Consider the following 19,288-nt stretch of genomic DNA (forward strand, 5'->3'; position numbering starts at 1 on the left):
CTGCTTCTCGTGCGGGAAACCAGGACACCGATCACGAGAATGCAAGCAGAAGAAACCACCATTCAAGAAACAGTATATGCGAGCGACACGTGAAGAACTACGTGCGACCGGTGAATGGGTGGAGGATTAGGGAAGAGAGGCCACTAGAACAGGCACCATCGCCAGGAGCGACAGTTGGGAAAACTGGGATTGGGCGCACCCCCACGCGGAAGAAATCCGCCACGAACATATCGATTATCCAGAAATCGATTGGGAAACCGTTGAGAGTCAGGGATGGACACAATATGTCCCCTAGGAACTAAACTGTTCTAGGGAACAGTCCACTGATCCTTAGGAGCGGGATGCGGGGCACCCGGGAACACTAACTATGTTCCCCGGAACCACCGATCATCCGGGAACTCTATACACGTTCCTAGGGACAAAAAATGAGATCCTAGAAACGGAACACGAGATTCCAGAAACACCTCAAGAGAGTCCTAGAAACTACCATCATACGGAAAATGATGAAGAAGCCAGTGAGCTTGTGGCCAATCTCATGGAGGAGATTCGGACTAACAGCCTGGACCAGCACCTTATCGCAGCGATCGAGGAAGGCGACGACCTAGTAGGATGCCCATGTGATAATTCCACTTGCGCTTGCACAGGGTATGCAAGACACCCCGGACACGGCGTAATGGCCACTATAGCATGCTACGACGAAACATGCACCACACACGCAACCGGCAAGTTGAATTACGGCATCGAACCCAGACCACTACGGTGGATAAAGAAGCCAAAATGGAAGAAGAGCTATCAAGGAATTTGGTATAACGGGCAGCAGATGTACGATTCGGAGAATCGACCCACAATGCATCTAGCGGTAACAGCGCCAACGTTAGGGACGCATATCAAACTATTCGTGATCTTACCTACAGGAAAAGCCTAGACCCTTATCGATTCGGGTGCCACTAGCAATTTCATGAGCCCACGGCTCGGAGAAGATCCACGAATCCAAACAATCCCATTACCATACACGGTACCAATTTCCGGACTCGACGGGAAAGTAATTTCCGGAGGAGTCCAGAGCAAGACTATCCCATTGCCTATATCGATCTACGGGCACCCGGAGTTGATACAGTTTAGCGTACTAGAACTCGGGGATTACGACGTTGTTTTAGGCATTCCATGGCTTAGAAAGCATAACCCGAGCATTAATTAGCAGACGGGACGAATCACCTTTAATCGGTGTACGTGTAAGAAAGAATACGAAGAATTCGAGAAACGTCGCAAGGGGGCTGTCGCATTAGACACCGATAGAAACACCCAGTCTAGAGGTGGGACTTAGAGGCGGATCAAGACGATCGCGCCCGACATAATGGAACAATCACCAGACATGTCCGACGACGAACTGGCGGACTATGTGATTGTCAAACAAGAAAAGCTATATGCGACCAGCGAAGAACCACGAATTCCGGACGAATATCGTGAGTTTACGGATGTTTTCACGGCACCAGCCGACGGAGTACTACCGAAGCATAGACCCTTCGATCACGAGATCAACACCAAAGAAGGCACTGAACTAACTTTCAAACCTATCTACCAGTTATCTCCGAAGGAATCACAGATACTTAAGGACTATATCGACGAGAACCTATAGAAAGGTTATATCCGAGCCTCGAAGTCATCGGCCGGATATCCGATCATCTTTATACCAAAGAAGGATGGCAGCCTTAGGCTTTATATGGACTATCGACATTTAAATTCGATCACCATCAAGGATAGACACCTATTACCTTTGATATAAGAGATTCAGGATCGACTATAGGGTGCAAAATACTTTTCGAAATACGATCTTACTAACGCGTATCATCGTATTCGGATCAAGCCAGGCCACGAGTGGAAAACAGCATTTAGAACTAAGTACGGGCACTACGAGTATATAGTTATGCCATTTGGCCTCACTAACGCACCAGCAACATTCCAACGCTTTATTTTCAGCGTGCTTAAGGAGTACCTCGACGTATTCGTTGTCGCGTATTTAGATGACATCTTAGTATTCTCCAAGACACTCGACGAACATATCAAGCACAACAAGCTAGTGTTGAGTAAGCTAAGAGACGCTGAAGTCACTCTCAAGCTTAAGAAATGCGAGTTCCACGTCTAGGAAACAGGATTCCTTGGATATCGCATTAGCCTAGACGGGTTAGGCATAGAAGAAGATAAAGTCAAAAGCATCTTGGAATGGCCTACACCTAAGAACGTTAAGGAAGTACAACAATTCCTTAGACTCGCGAACTACTATCGGAAGATCGTCGACGGATACGCTGGCATAGCGACCGGACTCTACCGATTTACTAAGAAAGGACAAGCCTTTGCTTAGGACGACGCAGCAGAGACATCGTTTCAAAAACTGAAAGCACTATTCAGTAAGAAAACGATTATGGCAAACTTTAATTACGAGTTACCAACCGTGTTAGAAACGGACGCCTTAGACTACGCTCTAGGAGCTAGGCTGACTCAAACTGAAAATAGGATTTCCCGACCAGTTGTATTTTGGTCTAGAAAAATGATCCCAGCCGAGCTCAACTACGATATGTATAACAAGGAACTATTGGCTATAGTGTTAGTATTCCAAGTCTGGAGAGCATACCTGGAAGGAGCAAAATACACGGTGACGGTCAGAACCGATCATAAGAACCTTACATTCTTTACTACCACGAAGGTTCTTACACGACGATAAGCGCGATAGGCTGAAACCCTTGCGTAATACGATTTTAGAATCGAACACTACAAAGGGACAGAGAACAGTTAAGCAGACGCTTTAAGCAGACGACTAGATTACGAGCTAGGTACTAAAGCAGCGCTACCTGCCGTACTGAAACAAAACGACGACGGAACTATCTCGTATAATAAACAAATTCTGGCTGTAACAATAGAAGTCGAAGACGACTTCACACAATAAATCCGAGACGCGTAGAAAAACGACGAAACAGCAAAATCAATCCTAGAGGAATAGGTCAGTAATGAACACTTCACTACCGACGACACAGGAATGGTCTACGCGCACGGACTAATATATGTCCCGATGAAACTGAGAAACAAGGTCATTAGACGACACCACGATGACGCTACGCACGGACATATGGGAGTAGAAAAGACAGTGGAACATGTCTCGCGAAATTATTATTTTCTAAATATGAACCGTAAGGTCAGATTCTATATCCGAGAATGCGATACGTGCCAAAGAAACAAACTAGCACGACACGCACCCTACGGGGAATTACAGCTATCGGAGATACCGAAGAACCTATGGGAATGGATTACGATAGACTTTATCACGAAGCTTCCAGTCTTAGATGGATGCGATATGATTATGGTTGTAGTTGATAGGCTCACTAAATACGCCTATATGTTACCAACTATAGAAACCATTACCGCTTAAGAAATGGCAACGATATTACTGCGACATGTGGTATCGAACCACGGGATGCCGAGCAAGATTACCTCGGACAGAGATAAGTTGTTTATATTAAAGATGTGGCAATCCTTTGCGGACCAAATAGGTATTGAGCTTAGACTCTCTACCGCATACCACCCGCAAACCAACGGACAAACAGAAAGAGTGAACCAAACGGTCAAACAGTACCTAAGATGCTACGTGAACTACTAGCAAGACAACTGGGCAGGACTGTTACTAGTGGCTTAACTGGCGTACAACAACGTAGAACACGCCACCACGAAAGAATCACCGTTCTTTGCTAACTATGGGTATCACCCCACAGTATTTGGACAACCTAAGGGAAAAGTAGCTATGGCAGAATCATCGAGATTACTGGCCACCGGGCTACGACAGCTACACTTACAGCTGTCTAGAGATATTGACTTTGTCAATCTACGTATGAAAAAATACTACGACCAATAACATATGGAGGGACCTGACCTGAAAAGGGGGAAAAGGTTTATCTTTTGCGCCGCAACATCAAAACCAAGCGACCTAGTAACAAATTGGACCACCTACGATTAGGACCGTTCAAAATTGAGGAAAAACTAGGACTAGTCAATTATCGCCTAAAGCTACCAGGAAGCATGAAGAAACTCCATCTAGTGTTTCATATCTCGTTACTCGAACCCGTACTAAATAACGCCGAAATCGCTATGAACGTGGAAATCGAGGAAGAAACTGAGGACGAATATGAAGTCGAACAAATTCTAGCGGACAGATGGTACGACAATCAGCAACAGCTTCTAGTCTAGTGGAAAGGGTACCCTACCTCAGAAAATATATGGGAACCTATCGCGAACTTGAGGGGCTGCCACTAGCTGGTATAGAAGTATTACCAGGAGGCGAAACGGACTCCTGTATAGCGGAAGGCAAGGAAGCATCGAAACCAGAAAGAGAAGGACTATTCTAGAAAGATGAAGGAAGGTTAGCAATCTCAGCTAACATCTGATCAAAATTCGGATTCTTAGCAGTAGCGGCAAGCTGCTCGAGATCAAGGGCAGAGGAAGCAGCTTGCCCTGGGGACGATTGATGCTTATTAAGAATTTTGAGCAACTTAGCATTATGATCGGATATTTTGAAACCCTTTTGTTTAAGGAAAGCCATTTGTTTTCGCAGGCGCCGTTGACGGGCTATGGCTTCCTGATATTGTTTTGTTTTATTTAACATCTGTTAATGCAGCTCTGTAAGGCGAGACTGTAAAGCACTTAGCTCGGGCTCTAATAGGTCGAGCTTATCTTCATTCTTTTCAATGTCGGAGGATAGTTTGTCCTCGGCACGACGCAACAAATCCTATTCGCGGCCAGTATAGAACTCCCGCTTACATATACGGCCAGCGCGAGTGCACGACGCACATTTCGAATAGCGACGAGACCGATCCATCATATAGGGAACACCGGAATCAAGACAATGATCACACGGGGTGGCAGTCACAAAACTGTTTACTTCAATATAATCAGCTTGAGTATGATGCGCGATCGAAGAATCACGGGGAAGTTTGGGGACGCCTTCAAGAACGGAGTCAGCCTTGCGTTTAGGCATGACGAGAACGTATTATTTTGAGAAAGAAAAAAACGCTATCACCTACCTGAGGGGGGACCGCCGATTTATGAGTCTCGGGGACGAAACTCCTAAGAGAGGGGGAGGTGATGTTACGGACATACTAGTTACTAATCACATGTGGGGACTGCGACCTACAGATGGGCCACTAGGAGCCAATCGATCAATCTGTTATGCAGATCACGTGTAAGATCCTATACTAGGGCACCCCTAGTACGAGTTAGGGAAACACTTCGACTTGGGAGCCGTTTCTGGCCCCCTGTTGGTAATTACGAACTATACTCGCACACAAATAAGGCTTACCGCGAGAAGGCCGTTTCCGGCCTTCCACTCACTATCTCCGATAATACCGCAATACACTATGAGACGGTTAGCCTCACGTGATCATGCAAGTAGTAGAACAGGTCGATGGTCGATGGGTAGATTCCGCTAAGACAAATCTACATATCTACCATCTACACATCTACATAGGAAGAACTCAGGGATATATAAGGACGCTCATTTCATGTATCTAGTTTAGTTCTTCGTCTTTAATCATACATTGTTACTTGTGAATACCTTTGGAACTTCAGAGACTCTTTACTTGATTATAACTTGATAACCACTACGACTAGACCAATACTTCGGTATAGATCTATTCGGCGCACTACCTGGCATCGTTCCTCGATACCCTCGACAGGACTCATTCCGCAGTAAGGCCTGCTAGGCAACGGAACGGTTGAGAGACAGATCGTTGAGGTTGGAAGTCTGTAGGAAATCAGAGAAGTATCTCCCGATTCTATCTAACATAACTGTGACCAGTTAGCTGTGCGTAACACATCGCAGGCATCGGCGGCAGGGTGGCCAGGGTGGGAAGCTTCGGAGGATGAAGGGCCAAGAAGATCAGGCAGGGCGCCTAGGCCAAAGAGAAGAAGAACGGATGAGACAACTCAGGGTGAAACCACTGAAACAGACCATTAAAAGGCATGTAAATAGCTTCAAAATGGAGATTTATTTCAGTGGGGCGGGTGTGTTCTTAACGTGAAGTCCGGTTGCGCGGGCGACCCGGTTGCGCGAGCGACCCCACCAAACCTTGAAAAACCTTCAATTTATAACCACTATTAAAACCACAAAAAAAGATAAGTTTGGCTATTGAACACGTGTAGGGCATTTAGAATATGTATGACCTTTTATTCCACAGCCAGAACATGTCACCTGCCGCCGAACCAAGGGCATAGAAGGTAGGATAGGTTCCGTAACCGGTTTTGCAGGCACCGCTGGTAAAGATATATCTTTGCTTCTATCTTCATCCACAACAACCACATCATCCTCACCACCCTCTAGACCCCCAAAGATGCCTTTCTGGGTACTAAACTTATGTTTGATCCCTCGCTTTTTGGTCTGTTTCTTGTTGGTAGCCTCCAATTGAGTACAGCGATTCTGGAGAAAAATGTGGTGGTGGACCACTTTTATAGTCATCTCGTAAGTCTTATTAATCTCCCTTTTTGTTGGTGAAGAAAGAATTGAAGAAGAAGATTGTAGACCTTTTTTGATCAGAGATTGCGATTTTGTAAACTTTGAAAGGGTCCAAAGAGTATTTGGATCGCTATCGCTACCGGAAGAGACTGGTCGCTGAGAAAGGATCTCCAGAGGAGGAAGGGAATCCAGGTGCACATTTAGCTTTTCCATGACTTTATTAGCATTGAATGGTGCTAATCCAGTAGCCAAAAAGCTATTCTGTACAGTGATAGTCTTAAAAGCACCCATTCTCGCATCTGCGATCAGTTCAAGGAAATCTTCCTTGTCAATGGAGTTAACTCCGTTTCGCATTAAAGTTGAGACCGCTCCTCCGTAAAGCCTCTTCAAAACCGAGAAACAACCCACGTCTAAAGGCTGTAAAAGATGAGAAGTATGCGGAGGCATACAGATTGCGATGATTTGGTTTTCTTCACAGACTTGGTCAAATTCAGGGGTTAAATGACTTCTATGACTATCAAGGACTAGTAAGTAATATTTTCCCACTCTTGTCCTATCCCACGGGGGTACCTGGAGTCACCGTGACTCCAGGTTAGGGTTTTTCTTTTACTATGGGAGGAAAAGTGGGTCCATACCCTGACTTCAGGTTAACTTCTCACCCTGACTCCTTTGGTCTAGAGGCCTCCGATCAATCTGAAAATTTGGAAAGTTATAATGGCACATATGAATTTGCCCCCATTTGCTCCGGAGCTTGCACAGCCCTCTGGTTGTCGAGAAAATGGTGATTGAAAATGTCGGGTTTTTCGAGATGTTTTGATGGGGTGCGGGAATCTGGAGGTGCGACCGGGGCCTGAGGCAGCCACTTGGTCACCACGATAAGATAAGCGGGTCGCATCCTGACTTCAGGTAAACTTCGCACCCCCACTGCCGAGGGCTACAGACCTCTGATGGATCTGAAATTTGCAGAGGTTATAATATAGAGTGATTGATTTATCTCTGTTAATTTTTAGAATATAGGAGCATATATATGTGGGGTGGAGGGTGATCAAAAATGGGAGATGTTTTGATGGGGGACAAGAAAGGCTTGGCACTACAGCCATACAATACTCCCATTCCCATTTCATATCTTTCAAACCATCCATGTTATTCACACTATATATGCCATTCATGGGATCCAGCCATTGGTTTTTTTCACCACATTCATGTTACTCGCACTATGCATGGCATTTATGCTGCTCACCATATTTATATTATTCACTAGATTTATATATTCACTAGATTTATATATGCACCATATTTATGTTATTCACCATATTTATGTTATTCACCATATTCACGTTATTAGGCCATTCATATTGCTCAGCTGTTCGTGTTGCTTACCATATTCATATTATTCACCCATTTATGTTGATCAGCCATTCATATTACTCAGCTATTCGTGTTGCTCACTACATTCATGTTATTCAGCTATTCATGTTGCTTACCATATTCATGTTATTCACCCATTCATGTTGCTTACCACATTCATGTTGCTTACCACATTCATGTTGCTTACCACATTCATGTTGCTCAGCTATTCGTGTTGCTCACCACATTCATGTCATTCAGTCATTCGTGTTACTCCGCCATTCATGTTATTCAGCCATTCCTAACATATATGCCATTCATGTTGCTCAGCTATTCGTGTTGCTCACCATATTCATGTTATTCAGCCATTCAAACCAGATTAGGCTAATTGTTATATATATATATATGATGAATGCCGTGCTATATGAGCAATTAATGCCCTAGGAAAGGCTGAATGCCCTGCCTGCCTGGCCAATGGCGTGTTGAGCCCATGTGGGCAACGACTGCCTTGAGATGGGATGACTGGGCGACCTAGATGGCCAATGAATGACCTGGGCTGAGCTGAGTGCCCTTCCTGTGTGGCCAATAGCGTGTTGAGCCTATGTGGGCAATGAATGCCCTCCTTGGCTGGCCAATGGGCTGCTGAGCCTGTGTGGGCAGTGAATGCCCTGCCTGGCTGGCCAATGAGCTGCTGAGCCTGTATGGGCTGGGAATGGACTGAAATGGGATGACTACCATGCCTTAATGGGCTGAGGGCCCTTCCTGGCTGGCCAATGAGCTGCTGAGCCTGTATGGGCTGGGAATGGACTGAAATGGGATGACTGCCATGCCTGAATGGGCTGAGGGCCCTTACTGGCTGGCTAATGGGCTGCTGAGCCTATATGGGCTGGGAAAGGACTGAAACGGGATGACTGCCCTGCCTAGGTGAGCTGAGGGCCAGCCTATGTGGCTAGTGGCAGCCCTGCATATGTGGGGAATCAGTGGTTGACCTGTCAATCTAAGGCCCGGGCCGAAACGCACTATGTCGATCATCGTATTCTATATATAGTGTGTGCAGGTGGGGTAACGGGGGCTGAAACGATCCCCCGGCCTATTTTGAAATTCTTCTCACACTAACCTGCCCGCCCTTTCTACTCTGCTTTTCCTCTCTCTTTCATCTTCGTTATCCTTCACTGTTTTCTTTCATTACTTACCCCCACTACCACAATGGAACATCAGCTTTTTCACCAGCCATCAACCACGCCCGTGATTGTATGTAAGCTATGTGAATATGGTGTTCGACCAAAAGAGGTTTCTCGCCACCTCCAATCTGCTAATCATCGGATGCCGAAGCCGAAAGCGCGCCAAATTGCCGAGGCAGTTCAACAATGGGAGCGTACGGCAGAATGTGATGAATGGCAGCCACCCTTAGTGGTGAATCAGCCCGTTGCTAATTTGCCTGTTTATTCAGATGGCATTTTATGCGAGCAAGGCCCGATGTGCCAGTTCGTTGCCCGGTCAATTAGCACTATGCGTGTTCACTGGCGTGATCATCATAGCTGGGTAGCTCCTACAAACCGGGGCGGTCGTCGGCGGCAGCATACTTCATCAGCTGCGGAGCAACAAATCCAACAATTCACTCGAATCGTCCGATGCCAACGTGCGTTTAATCACGGGCTAGGGTCCCATTACATCCGCGTTCAAACCCTCGGAGCCGAGGCCATTCCCGAGGCCGATTCGCTAGCAATATCTGATCATAATAGTCAGGTGATTGATCAGATGGAAAGAGCATATGCCGAAAGAGAAGAGCTCCCCCAGGTGATCGTGGCCAGCCAGCGAGACGAGACGAATCCATGGCTTCGGAGGACCCAGTGGGCCGTCTATCTCCAGGGGATCAACCCGCACGACCTAGTGGACTGTGTCCGAGCCCCCGATCCCGAAGCGCCCGATCAGACCGAGCAGGCCGCCTATACAATTTGGAATTCAATGGCCACTGTAGCTCGCATCAGCCAGTTGATCTGCACCAAAACGAGCCACACCATTCGGTGCGAGGCTGTTCGGACTGAGCGGGATCGCCTGCCACATCAACCACTACAAGCATATATGGATGGTGATAATGTTAAGCGACACACGATCCCGTGGCAGCAGATTCTCATGTTTTTCACGCGCACGCAGGCCCCACATGATTGGGCTAGCCCCCACTACAGGTTTTCCAAACGCCAGCGAGCGACATGGGCCACATTATGGAGACTAGCCCAGGCAGAGCTTAGTGCCTCACCCATCGTAGGCCAGGGCAGAGCAGGCCATTCCAACGCCGGCCAGGGCAGGGCAGGCCATTCCAACACAGGCCTTTCCAACACAGGCCATCCCAACACAGGCCAGGGCAGGGCAGGCCTTTCCAACACAGGCCAGGGCATGGCAGGCCATTCCAACGCCGGCCAGGGCAGTGAAGATCTAGACCAGGGCAGTGAAGACCTGAGCAGTTCGGACCAAAGCAGTGTGCAATCGGGAAGTGATTCCGAGGAACAACAGGACCAAGTCACTAGCGAATCACCCTTTCAGCTCACACCCCTCGACTCCGCCTGTCTGGATTTTTGCATTGAGCTATTGAACCACCGAACTAAGGTCGAGGACTATGAGAGCGCGCTCATCTGCGCTAGCGCGGTGCTTGGACGTGGAGAGGCAGGCTGGGGCACTGCCCAGAGCTATCCCCCAATCTTGTCAAAAGTGATTAAGATTGCCCGGTTTATGGTGGTCCACAAAGCATTAAAGCTAGACCCAACGGCCGAGAAGATGATCCACCAACTAGCTACGCATCAGATGGCTGGCGAATGGGATACGGAAAGTCCGTTAGATTCACCTGATTTCACATTTTTAACGCAAACAACGGACGATTCGTTTTACAACTTTGATAGTGGCCTAGATCAGGGCACACCTCCGTCATCGCACTTTATTCAGTTCAGCCAGGGCCACACACAGGGCCACACACAGGGCCACAGCCAACGATCATTCCGGGAGTGGGTGACCGAGATGGTCAGCCAGTTTATGGTCCGCGGCACTAACAGTCCAATGCAGTGGCTGTTAGATCTCCGCACCTACGGCTTGAAGATCTATTTGAACAGCACCGCCACAGGCCATGTTGGCTGGATGAACCAGGACCAGCTGTTATATCAACAGTACAGTTTCACTATGGGTGACTTCCGCGGCTTTACCCACGGCCTCGTAAGCTCCACACTCCAGATACTACACGAAGAGCTCCTGTTTAGTCAGGCTAGCTCAGTTCCCACGATCCCGTGGCAGGCTATCTATGATGATCCCACCGAGACCGCGCACGGGTGGAGCTTTCTAAAAGACACTCGCACGGTATGGCCTGTGGCCGGTAGCGAATGGATGGTGAATCGGGTCCGAAACGAGAGACCACTCCAGCATCGTTTCATCGAGTCTAGTGCCGGCCGGCTCCGAATGTCGAATGTGCACAGTTATCTCCAACGGGTAGCCCATTTCCGCGAGAAGCTAGCCATTGCTGTCCACGTCAGCGGAGGCCAGCCTGCACGGGCACCAGAGCTGTTAAGCATTCGGCACTACAATACTGACAGCGGAGGCCACCGGAATGTCTTTGTCGAAGATGGTCTGGTAGCGTTTGTTACGCAGTACCACAAAGGGTTTTATAGTACGAACGACGTGAAGGTTATTCATCGGTATCTACCCCGGGAAGTCGGTGAGCTAGTGGTTTGGTATCTATGGCTAGTGCTGCCGTTTGTGGAGAGATTGGAGGCGTACACACAGAAGGTGCGCGGGGAGGCATCTGATGCTGAGACGACCGGGTACGTTGGATATATATATACCCCCCTCACACACACACCCAACACACCCAACACACAGATCAACACAGAGATCAACACACAGTTCAACACAGAGATCAAACATATATATTGCCCCCGCTCTCTCTCACACGCACCCACCCAACACACACATATATATACACTAACACGTTCACTACCAGCCCCCGTCGACAGGCATATCTATGGTCCCCTGACCCTGGCACCGGCCGACAGTGGTCTTCAGAGAGACTCAGAGAAGTTCTAAAGCGAGAAACCACCATTGGTTTGAACGGGCACGCCATCAATCTCCATGCATACCGAGACATCGCTATTGGGATCAGCCGACGATTCATGCGGCCATCGAGCATATTCCCCAATAATGCCCAACAGGACAGCCGGGCCGAGGCATCCCAAGAAGATGACGAAGATGGGATCAATGCCGAGCAATGGATGGGCCATATTGCCGATCTCCAAGCAGCCCATTCATCCCATGTGGCCGGGATGATCTATGGCCGCGGGATCACCGAGCAGCCCGGTACAACGGCCCACCGGCGAGAGATGTTTCGGCTCAGCAGCACCGATTGGCACCGCTTTCTAGGCTTTGTGTCCGCTGATGACGGAGGGGCCGAGAGCGCATTAGGGCTCGCGCAGCCTTCGCCATGGCAAAAGGAAGCTGAGATGAGCCGTACGGAGCGCCGGTGGCAGCTAGCCCAGGCCGCCATCGAGCCTGAGATGCAACGGATGATGGGTAACACCGGGCTACGGCTTCGAGGTGTGCAGGCACCGGCATTAGCTGCCATTCAACAGGGCCAGAGCCCAGTGGTGGCTGTGATGCCCACCGGGGGCGGCAAGAGCCTGCTATTCATGCTACCCGCGTGGATCAGCCCCCGAGGGGTAACGGTGGTCGTCGTGCCGTTAATTGCACTACGGGGGGATCTGGTCCACCGTTGCCGGCAGCTCGGCATCGCATGTGTGGAATGGGAGAGCCGGCGGCCGGCCGATCAGGCATCCATTGTACTGGTCACGCCCGAATCGGCTATTACGGAGGACTTTATGACGTTCTTGAACAGGCAGCGGCTCGGCCATCGGCTAGATCGAATTGTGATTGATGAATGCCACGTTGTGCTAAATGACCAAAGCCAATTCCGGCCTGCCATGGCCCAACTGGGCAGGTTGATCGTGGCCCAGGCCCAGATGATATATCTAACGGCTACGTTACCCCCGGCAGCCGAGGACCAGCTATTCCGGCGTTTACGGACTACCCGCGAGAAGGCCCATATGTTTCGAGCGCGGACCCATCGGACTAATGTTGCGTACCGGCTCTGGCAACCCAACGTGCCGAGTCGGTACCGAAATGGCTACGATTGGATCGAGCGTCCCGAGATCGTGAGATTCATTCAGGACCGTGTTCGGCGTGCCCGCTGCGTGGCTGGCCGAGTGGTCATTTATGGGCCCACTACTAAGATCGTCGAGCACATTGCCCAGATCGTAGGCAGTGAAGCATACCATAGCCGAGTACTCGATCGTCCGGGCGTGCTAGCCCGATTTCAGGCTGATCCCACCGGCGTGGTGGCCGCAACTAGTGCGCTAGGTATGGGGGTTGATATCCCCAACATCCGGTGTATCATTCACATCGGGGTGCCGCGCAGTCTGCTAGACTACGCGCAAGAGAGTGGGCGAGCGGGCCGGGATGGGGACCGCAGTGAGGCCATTATCGTTCAGCCCGAGGGGTTCCAGCGGCCAATATGGGACCAAATCCATGAGGACCCCATCAAGGCTCAGGCGGAGCAGAGCCGGCTAGATCGTTATATATATAACGGAGGGTGTCGACGGGTTATTCTCGATGAGTATCTCGATGGGCATGAAAGGCAGTATTGCGGGGATTCTGAAGCTATGGAACAACGTTGTGATGGCTGTGATCCGGAGTGGCTAGCTAACGAAGAAAAGCTTGAGAGTGAGGTGGCGAGTGAGCTGGCCGTTGAGGGGGGCAGTGGTGGGGGCAGTGATGGGGGCAGTGAGAGAAACAGCCCAGCCCATGGCCCAGCCCCAACATATAGGTCGGAGCCCATGGAAGATATCCAGTACGGTTCAATTGAGGCCAGCCACGATGCCCAAGGACCGAGGCCATCATCGAGCGATTCGGAGGCCAGTGGCCAGCGCAGTGATAGCGAATCGACTACGTTCCGATCTCAAGTTCGATCTACCAGTCCAATGTATCGGCGGAGTGTTGAACCAGGCAGGCACCACTTAGCCGCGCCAGAATGGCCGGTGCAGTCATCAGGGCATTCAGGATCATCATTACCCGCCCAGCTCAGCCATTCAGCCCAGCTCAGCCATTCACACCCAGCAGCCCAGCTAGGCCATTCAGGCACAGCAGCCCATTCAGGCCATTCAGGCACAGCAGCCCATTCAGGCCATTCAGGCAAAGCAGCCCATTCACGCCCAGCAGCCCATTCAGGCACAGCAGCCCATTCAGGCACAGCAGCCCATTCAGCCCAGCTCAGCCATTCAGCCCAGCCAGGCCATTCAGCCCGGCAAGACCCGTTATTACCCGCAAGTTCAGCTCCGTGCATACCAACAGAGGCCGCCCAACGGTTTCAACGCCAGGACCGAGAGAGAGAGGCAGCCCGGGTTAGTTACCAGCAAGCCCGCCAAGAGATCAGTGCCGGGCTCGAGTTTTTACAGCAACAGGCGCAGTTATGGGTCGGACGATGCTGGTTTTGTGCCCAACGCGGGCTTCATGAGCAGCATGACTTATACGAGTGCGGGGCACAGGCACAGTCCGGCTACACATCGGCAAAGAGTTGGTGGATTCGTGTGCGGCGGCAGATTAAATATGCGGTATTCGCCGGGTGCTTTGGGTGCGGGATGCCACAGGCGATCTGCGATCGATATATTAGTGGCGGGCAGGGGCAGTGTATGTACCGGGGGCTGTTATTATCGGGGGTGGCAATGATGGTGTACAGCGAGGGCAGTGAGACAATTCAGGAGGCGTGGGCTCAGCGGCTACAAACACAGGGAGTGCAGATGGAGAATGAGGGTGAGCTTGTACGGTTTTTGGGATCCCGGTTTGACGGAGATACGGTGCAGCTCGTGCACGAATATATATGGCTTCGAAGGAGGTGGATCGAGTATGGCGAGAGGGTATAGGGCGAGTTCAGATATATATAGGTGAATTCAATAAAGATGTACGGGAGGTATCAGATACATTACTAAGAATTCGGCAATATAGAGAACAAGGATAGTATAGAGGGGGGATAGCTTAGGCAGGGCATGAATTACTAACACAGGCTATATAGGACATTAATCGGCCATGGAGGGTATTTATTGGCCATAGAGAGCATGCATTACCACCACAGGCCATGTAGAGCATTCATTGGCCATGGAGAGCATGTATTGGCTAGAGAGAGCATGCATTGGCTAGAGAGAGTATGCATTAGCCATGGAGAGCATGTATTGGCCAGAGAGAGTATGCATTGGCCATGGAGAGCATGTATTGGCCAGAGAGAGCATGCATTGACCAGAGAGAGCATTCATTGGCCAGAGAGAGCATTCATTGGCCATGGAGAGCATGCATTGGCCATGGAGAGCATGTATTGGCTATAGAGAGCATGCATTGGCTAGAGAGAGTATGCATTAGCCATGGAGAGCATGTATTGGCCAGAGAGAGTATGCATTGGCCATGGAGAGCATGTATTGGCCAGAGAGAGCATGCATTGACCAGAGAGAGCATTCATTGGCCAGAGAGAGCATGCATTACCACCACAGGCCATGTAGAGCATTCATTGGCCATGGAGAGCATGTATTGGCCAGAGAGAGCATGCATTGGCCATGGAGAGTATGTATTGGCCAGAGAGAGCATGCATTGGCCATGGAGAGTATGCATTGGCTATAGAGAGCATGCATTAGCCATGGAGAGCATGTATTGGCTAGAGAGAGCATGTATTGGCCAGAGAGAGCATGCATTGACCAGAGAGAGCATTCATTGGCCAGAGAGAGCATTCATTGGCCATGGAGAGCATGCATTGGCCATGGAGAGCATGTATTGGCTATAGAGAGCATGCATTAGCCATGGAGAGCATGTATTGGCTAGAGAGAGCATGCATTACCACCACAGGCCATGGAGAGCATGTATTGGCCAGAGAGAGCATGCATTGGCCATGGAGAGTATGTATTGGCTATAGAGAGCATGCATTAGCCATGGAGAGCATGTATTGGCTAGAGAGAGCATGCATTACCACCACAGGCCATGGAGAGCATTCATTGACCAGAGAGAGCATGCATTACCAACACAGGCCATGTAGAGCATTCATTGGCCATGGAGAGCATGTATTGGCCAGAGAGAGCATGCATTGGCCATGGAGAGTATGTATTGGCTATAGAGAGCATGCATTAGCCATGGAGAGCATGTATTGGCTATAGAGAGCATGCATTAGCCATGGAGAGCATGTATTGGCTAGAGAGAGCATGCATTACCACCACAGGCCATGGAGAGCATGTATTGGCCAGAGAGAGCATGCATTGGCCATGGAGAGTATGTATTGGCTATAGAGAGCATGCATTAGCCATGGAGAGCATGTATTGGCTAGAGAGAGCATGCATTACCACCACAGGCCATGGAGAGCATTCATTGACCAGAGAGAGCATGCATTACCAACACAGGCCATGGAGAGCATGCATTGGCCAGAGAGCGCATGCATTACCACCACAGGCCATGTAGAGCATTCATTGGCCATGGAGAGCATGTATTGGCCAGAGAGAGCATGCATTAACCAGAGAGAGCATTCATTAGCCAGAGAGAGCATGCATTACCAACACAGGCCATGCAGAGCATTCATTGACCATGTAGAGCATTCATTGACCATGTAGAGCATTCATTAGCCATGGAGAGCATTCATTAGCCATAGAGAGCATGCATTGGCCATGGAGAGCATGTATTGGCCAGAGAGAGCATGCATTGACCAGAGAGAGCATTCATTGGCCAGAGAGAGCATGCATTACCAACAGAGGCCATGCAGAGCATTCATTGACCATGTAGAGCATTCATTGACCATGTAGAGCATTCATTGGCCATAGAGAGCATGCATTGGCCATGGAGAGCATTCATTGGCCATGGAGAGCATGTATTGGCCAGAGAGAGCATGTATTGGCCATGCAGAGCATTCATTGGCCATGGAGAGCATTCATTGGCCATGGAGAGCATGTATTGGCCAGAGAGAGTATGCATTGGCCAGAGAGAGTATGCATTGGCCATGGAGAGCATGTATTGGCCAGAGAGAGTATGCATTACCAACACAGGCCATGGAGAGCATGCATTGGCCAGAGAGCGCATGCATTACCACCACAGGCCATGGAGAGCATGCATTGGCCAGAGAGAGCATGCATTACCAACACAGGCCATGGAGAGCATGCATTGGCCAGAGAGCGCATGCATTACCACCACAGGCCATGTAGAGCATTCATTGGCCATGGAGAGCATGTATTGGCCAGAGAGAGCATGCATTAACCAGAGAGAGCATTCATTAGCCAGAGAGCGCATGTATTACCACCACAGGCCATGCAGAGCATTCATTGGCCATGTAGAGCATTCATTGGCCATGGAGAGCATTCATTGGCCATGGAGAGCATTCATTGGCCATGGAGAGCATGTATTGGCCAGAGAGAGTATGCATTGGCCAGAGAGAGTATGCATTGGCCATGGAGAGCATGTATTGGCCAGAGAGAGTATGCATTACCAACACAGGCCATGGAGAGCATGCATTGGCCAGAGAGCGCATGCATTACCACCACAGGCCATGTAGAGCATTCATTGGCCATGGAGAGCATGTATTGGCCAGAGAGAGCATGCATTAACCAGAGAGAGCATTCATTAGCCAGAGAGCGCATGCATTACCACCACAGGCCATGCAGAGCATTCATTGGCCATGTAGAGCATTCATTGGCCATGGAGAGCATGCATTGGCCATAGAGAGCATGTATTGGCCATGCAGAGCATTCATTGGCCATGGAGAGCATTCATTGGCCATGGAGAGCATGTATTGGCCAGAGAGAGTATGCATTGGCCAGAGAGAGTATGCATTGGCCATGGAGAGCATGTATTGGCCAGAGAGAGTATGCATTACCAACACAGGCCATGGAGAGCATGCATTGGCCAGAGAGCGCATGCATTACCACCACAGGCCATGTAGAGCATTCATTGGCCATGGAGAGCATGTATTGGCCAGAGAGAGCATGCATTGGCCATGGAGAGTATGTATTGGCCAGAGAGAGCATGCATTGGCCATGGAGAGTATGCATTGGCTATAGAGAGCATGCATTAGCCATGGAGAGCATGTATTGGCTAGAGAGAGCATGCATTACCACCACAGGCCATGGAGAGCATGCATTGGCCAGAGAGAGCATGCATTGGCCATGTAGAGCATTCATTGGCCATGGAGGGCAGGCATTAGCCAGAGAGAGCATTCATTGGCCAGAGAGAGCATTTATTGGCCAGAGAGAGCAGGCATTAGCCATAGAGGGCATTCATTGCCCGCCCAAATCATCCCATCATTACCACCACAGGTCGATCAATCACACCATTCACACCATTTATTTGTAATATAGGCAGGGCATTGATCACCAGCCCAGTCACGCCGTATAGGGCAGGCATTACCCACATAGGCGGGGCATTTAGCACAGATATATATAGTATAGCCACCACATTCAGGTAGGGCATTCATTACGCACATAAGCTATGGATTCGTTACCGATATATATAGTATAGCGATCACATTCAGGAAGGGCATTAATCAACCATACAAGGCAGGCATTACCCACATAGGCAGGCCATACACTGATATATATATAAGAATGATCGCATTTAACAAGGGCATTCATTAAAGATATATATAGATCAGAGATCACATATAGGGAGGGCATTTATCGGCGGCGGAGTATTACCATACCGAGCATTCATTACCAACATAGGCAGGGCAGTCATTAGCCATACAGGGGGGGCATTTATCGGCGGCGAAGTATTACTGGGCATACGGAGCATTCATTACCAACCCAGGCTAGGCAGGCATTACCAACACCGGCTCGGCAGGCATTACCGGTGTAGCTCAGGCATTTCGGGCAGGCATTCCCCATATAGGCAGTACAGGCATCACCGGCCCAGGTCAGCGTTTCATAGCATTTAGGCCCGTCGTTGCCAAGCCCGGTCAGGCGGTGTATATATCCGGTTTTATTATTATAAGCTCGCGTAGTCAGGCAAGGATATTAACAGCATATTACATATATATATAGCTTCGAAGGTAGTACATTAAATATTCGGAGAAAATATCGGCGAATATATATTCATTCATATATGGAGTATATAATATATATATACATTATAACTTCCGGGTAATCATATATCGGAAAGGGTTTTACATCGTGGTTCGGTTAAGGATCGATATACATATAGCGATAAATATATAAACGGGGATTTAAAAGACGAGAGGAGAGGAATATTAATAATCGATACGGACTAGTAATAGATAGACGGGTGAGGGTGTTTAATTAAGAGAGGGGTAAAGGTTTGTAATCAGGAGAGGGGTCAGGGATAGTAATAGATTCAGGGGTAAGAGATAGTAGTAAAGAAAGAGAGACGGGATAGTAAGAAGTCAAG

The sequence above is a fragment of the Penicillium soppii genome, assembly GCF_028829465.1.
Source record: "Penicillium soppii strain IBT 18220 chromosome Unknown utg000010l, whole genome shotgun sequence".
NCBI classification, from domain to species: Eukaryota; Fungi; Ascomycota; class Eurotiomycetes; order Eurotiales; family Aspergillaceae; genus Penicillium; species Penicillium soppii.